The sequence below is a fragment of the Schistocerca cancellata genome, unplaced genomic scaffold (assembly GCF_023864275.1).
Source record: "Schistocerca cancellata isolate TAMUIC-IGC-003103 unplaced genomic scaffold, iqSchCanc2.1 HiC_scaffold_623, whole genome shotgun sequence".
Classification (NCBI taxonomy): domain Eukaryota; kingdom Metazoa; phylum Arthropoda; class Insecta; order Orthoptera; family Acrididae; genus Schistocerca; species Schistocerca cancellata.
In genome coordinates this window covers 47,501-52,500 of record NW_026046634.1, presented here as the reverse complement: position 1 = coordinate 52,500, position 5,000 = coordinate 47,501, and the positions used below count along the sequence as shown (strand labels likewise).

The 5,000-nt window shown below is 53.1% G+C and overlaps 1 non-coding gene across 1 annotated transcript in view; it reads left to right on the top strand.

Moving 5' to 3' along the window:
- Window positions 1-3,613: 3,613 nt before the first annotated feature.
- The window catches only part of LOC126135331 (small subunit ribosomal RNA), a 1,909-nt gene continuing 522 nt past the window's right edge, over window positions 3,614-5,000 (top strand). The window contains exon 1 of the ribosomal RNA XR_007527871.1: window positions 3,614-5,000. This exon is cut by the window's right edge and continues 522 nt beyond it. This is a non-coding gene — a ribosomal RNA (small subunit ribosomal RNA).

The following is a 5,000-nucleotide window of genomic DNA, read 5'->3' as shown; positions in this document are numbered from 1 at the left end:
ATCCACCCCTATATCTTGCGTTTCACGAAGAGTTATATCCAATATGCCAAATTCCCGCTGTCCCTATACATGCTGTAAGTCTGTGCACACAATATGAACCACACCTCAGCGAGACACTCTATCACACATTACTCTCTGCCTGTAACAGACACAGATACAATATGTAAGCACCAGCATGGACCAACGTCCGGTGCATCCTCTCCGCCACAGTACACCATCCACACTATGATAACCACACCAGGGAGTCCAATTCTAAAATAGAATATCCCACCCGTCCGACATCCACAACTGCTCAGATAAGCCACCAACACCCACACATGTCCTACACAGGGGTGCACCCAACACCACCACACTGCCACCTGTTACGGCACAGAAACAATGGCAGGAATGAATCACACAGGTGTGCCGCAACCACAGACGCGGCGCGCCTCCAGTCACGAGCGAAAAGCGCATAAGCGCATCCTGACGAGACATAACTGCTGTGACATACTGACGCTGCCTCAGACATTCACTTACAATGATCACTACCAACGAACCTCGGCCCCCCCCCCCCAACAACACACTCTCTTACCACGTTGTGTACTGTAATCCAACCCATTTCGCACCTTAACCTAACCCATTTTGCACCTTAACCTAACCAAATTCGTAACGCAATTTGTACCACAATTTCTACCGCAATGTAACGCAATTTGTACCGCAATGTAACGCAATTTGTACCGCAATGTAACGCAATTTGTACCGCAATGTAACGCAATTTGTACCGCAATGTAACGCAATTTGTACCGCAATGTAACGCAATTTGTACCGCAATGTAACGCAATTTGTACCGCAATGTAACGCAATTTGTACCGCAATGTAACGCAATTTGTACCGCAATGTAACCCAAGTTGTGCCTTAACCTAACCCAAGTTGTGCCTTAACCTAACCCAAGTTGTGCCTTAACCTAACCCAAGTTGTGCCTTAACCTAACCCAAGTTGTGCCTTAACCTAACCCAAGTTGTGCCTTAACCTAACCCAAGTTGTGCCTTAACCTAACCCAAGTTGTGCCTTAACCTAACCCAAGTTGTGCCTTAACCTAACCCAAGTTGTGCCTTAACCTAACCCAAGTTGTGCCTTAACCTAACCCAAGTTGTGCCTTAACCTAACCCAAGTTGTGCCTTAACCTAACCCAAGTTGTGCCTTAACCTAACCCAAGTTGTGCCTTAACCTAACCCAAGTTGTGCCTTAACCTAACCCAAGTTGTGCCTTAACCTAACCCAAGTTGTGCCTTAACCTAACCCAAGTTGTGCCTTAACCTAACCCAAGTTGTGCCTTAACCTAACCCAAGTTGTGCCTTAACCTAACCCACGTTGTGCCTTAACCTAACCCAAGTTGTGCCTTAACCTAACCCACGTTGTGCCTTAACCTAACCCACGTTGTGCCTTAACCTAACCCACGTTGTGCCTTAACCTAACCCACGTTGTGCCTTAACCTAACCCACGTTGTGCCTTAACCTAACCCACGTTGTGCCTTAACCTAACCCACGTTGTGCCTTAACCTAACCCACGTTGTGCCTTAACCTAACCCACGTTGTGCCTTAACCTAACCCACGTTGTGCCTTAACCTAACCCACGTTGTGCCTTAACCTAACCCACGTTGTGCCTTAACCTAACCCACGTTGTGCCTTAACCTAACCCACGTTGTGCCTTAACCTAACCCACGTTGTGCCTTAACCTAACCCACGTTGTGCCTTAACCTAACCCACGTTGTGCCTTAACCTAACCCACGTTGTGCCTTAACCTAACCCACGTTGTGCCTTAACCTAACCCACGTTGTGCCTTAACCTAACCCACGTTGTGCCTTAACCTAACCCACGTTGTGCCTTAACCTGCTCTGTAATTGGCATATGACACGTTACATTAATCTAGTGTTGTCTAACCACAACCCTCTGAATATAGTTCGCTACTCGCACCGCCCACCCTCTTGTGTATCGTTTCATGTTCAACACTTCGCAAGTGTTGCTTACTTTTTACATGCTCCCGCTGTACACTGTAATGTGGACGACTGCAGGATGTACATCGCCCCCCCCTCCCCCCCCCCCTGCCTTCGCACGCTGGTCGTTCAGGTGCTTGCGTGTTCAATGCCCTTCGCAGCTGTTCACTGGCATTCGCATGTCGAAGCGCTCAGTCTACGTCGTGGTACGGCCTGTGTCCACTGTCCGCTGATGTCGTAAGCTTAACCCTCACATTGTACTGCACATAGGTCCGTATGTACTGAATGATACGCTGTGGCACATGTGTGACCGTACAACGACTGCGCCCAACAACAGCGAACCATACGGTCCAAATGTTGTGCACTCAGCCACGTGCCGTCTCCCCATAACAGCTACATTGCAGTGTGGTACGCCATAGAGACGTGTGGGAGTAACGGACGCCCTGGATGGCGATCAGCATGAGCCGTCTGTTGATGTAGTGGCGCGTGTATTCAAACGTAGTCGTCTCTTCTCACACAGTGTGATAGCATGGTGCACCGCGTTCCACATCTGCGACATGGTACAGATGCTGGTTGACAGTCGGTGTCGTAATGGACATCGCATACGTAGGGGGCCACCTCCCACGTGTTCTCTAGTCGTGCACATTTTGTTGCGTGTATGTGGGCAGACGTAGTGTGTCGTGGCACCTAACAGACAGGTATGCAATAATCGTTGCATTTGCAAACTGGGATGGACGTCTACGTTTGCTGGTGACGTTACGCAAATGAACAACTGGTAAACCCATTGTGGTGCGGTTGTTGTTGCTGGAGGTAAATCAGTAAGGGCAAATCTGTGTGTGAAGCGATACGCGGCGGTGGCTGGGTGGGACCGTCCCCGGCCGGTGAGGGGGGGCCGCCCGGCGTGCTGGCCGCGCGGTGCGTGGGCGCACGCGCTACAGCCGGCTGGTGGGGGCGCCCAGTGGCAGGCGCGCCGGCCGACGGACGCGGCAGGCGGCGCAGCTGCGCGCCGGGGCACCCTGCGCGCGGCGCCGGGCGGCCAAAGTGGGTCCTCGCGGGCCCGGTGCGAAGCGCGGTGGACATCTGCAGTGTGCTGGTCCGACTGAGGACTGTGTGCGTTGAGGATGCGCCGCCGCCCGGCACTCGGCGCCGCGACGCCGTCTGCTGCTCGGTCGCCCCAGCGGTTCTCGCTGGTGGTTTGTATCGCAGTTGTGCAGACGTGTTGGCACGTGCGCTGTGCTGGGAGAGTTCGCTTCGGCACCCACGTGGGGCCTTTGCCCTTCTGTGGCGCTGGCGTTGGAGCTGCCGGTCACCGTAGGTGGCGCGTGTTGTCTCCCGCCGGCAATGCCACGACAGCACGCTCCCGGGCCTCTGTCGGCAGCGGCAAGCTCAGTTGGGAGCACGGGTGGTCGCACCTAAAGCGTCTACTCGCCTAACTCCGGGCGATTGCGCCTCTCTCGAACCCGACCAAGTACTTAGGACGGCGCTGCGCGCCGCCGGGACCTGAGAGGGTTTCGAGGTGTATTGTGCAGGGGAGCTCAGCCTCCTCCTGTTTGCAGAATAATTGAGCGGACGCTTGCGTGTTCGCGCGGGCCCCTGGGACACACTCCCGGGCGGCCGGCTGCTCAGCTCTAGTTGACGCAGCTCCCTGGTTGATCCTGCCAGTAGTCATATGCTTGTCTCAAAGATTAAGCCATGCATGTCTCAGTACAAGCCGCATTAAGGTGAAACCGCGAATGGCTCATTAAATCAGTTATGGTTCCTTAGATCGTACCCACGTTACTTGGATAACTGTGGTAATTCTAGAGCTAATACATGCAAACAGAGTCCCGACCAGAGATGGAAGGGACGCTTTTATTAGATCAAAACCAATCGGTCGGCTCGTCCGGTCCGTTTGCCTTGGTGACTCTGAATAACTTTGGGCTGATCGCACGGTCCTCGTACCGGCGACGCATCTTTCAAATGTCTGCCTTATCAACTGTCGATGGTAGGTTCTGCGCCTACCATGGTTGTAACGGGTAACGGGGAATCAGGGTTCGATTCCGGAGAGGGAGCCTGAGAAACGGCTACCACATCCAAGGAAGGCAGCAGGCGCGCAAATTACCCACTCCCGGCACGGGGAGGTAGTGACGAAAAATAACGATACGGGACTCATCCGAGGCCCCGTAATCGGAATGAGTACACTTTAAATCCTTTAACGAGTATCTATTGGAGGGCAAGTCTGGTGCCAGCAGCCGCGGTAATTCCAGCTCCAATAGCGTATATTAAAGTTGTTGCGGTTAAAAAGCTCGTAGTTGGATTTGTGTCCCACGCTGTTGGTTCACCGCCCGTCGGTGTTTAACTGGCATGTATCGTGGGACGTCCTGCCGGTGGGGCGAGCCGAAGGCGTGCGACCGCCTCGTGCGTGTTCGTGCGTCCCGAGGCGGACCCCGTTGAAATCCTACCAAGGTGCTCTTTATTGAGTGTCTGGGTGGGCCGGCACGTTTACTTTGAACAAATTAGAGTGCTTAAAGCAGGCAAGCCCGCCTGAATACTGTGTGCATGGAATAATGGAATAGGACCTCGGTTCTATTTTGTTGGTTTTCGGAACCCGAGGTAATGATTAATAGGGACAGGCGGGGGCATTCGTATTGCGACGTTAGAGGTGAAATTCTTGGATCGTCGCAAGACGAACAGAAGCGAAAGCATTTGCCAAGTATGTTTTCATTAATCAAGAACGAAAGTTAGAGGTTCGAAGGCGATCAGATACCGCCCTAGTTCTAACCATAAACGATGCCAGCCAGCGATCCGCCGCAGTTCCTCCGATGACTCGGCGGGCAGCCTCCGGGAAACCAAAGCTTTTGGGTTCCGGGGGAAGTATGGTTGCAAAGCTGAAACTTAAAGGAATTGACGGAAGGGCACCACCAGGAGTGGAGCCTGCGGCTTAATTTGACTCAACACGGGAAACCTCACCAGGCCCGGACACCGGAAGGATTGACAGATTGATAGCTCTTTCTTGATTCGGTGGGTGGTGGTGCATGGCCGTTCTTAGT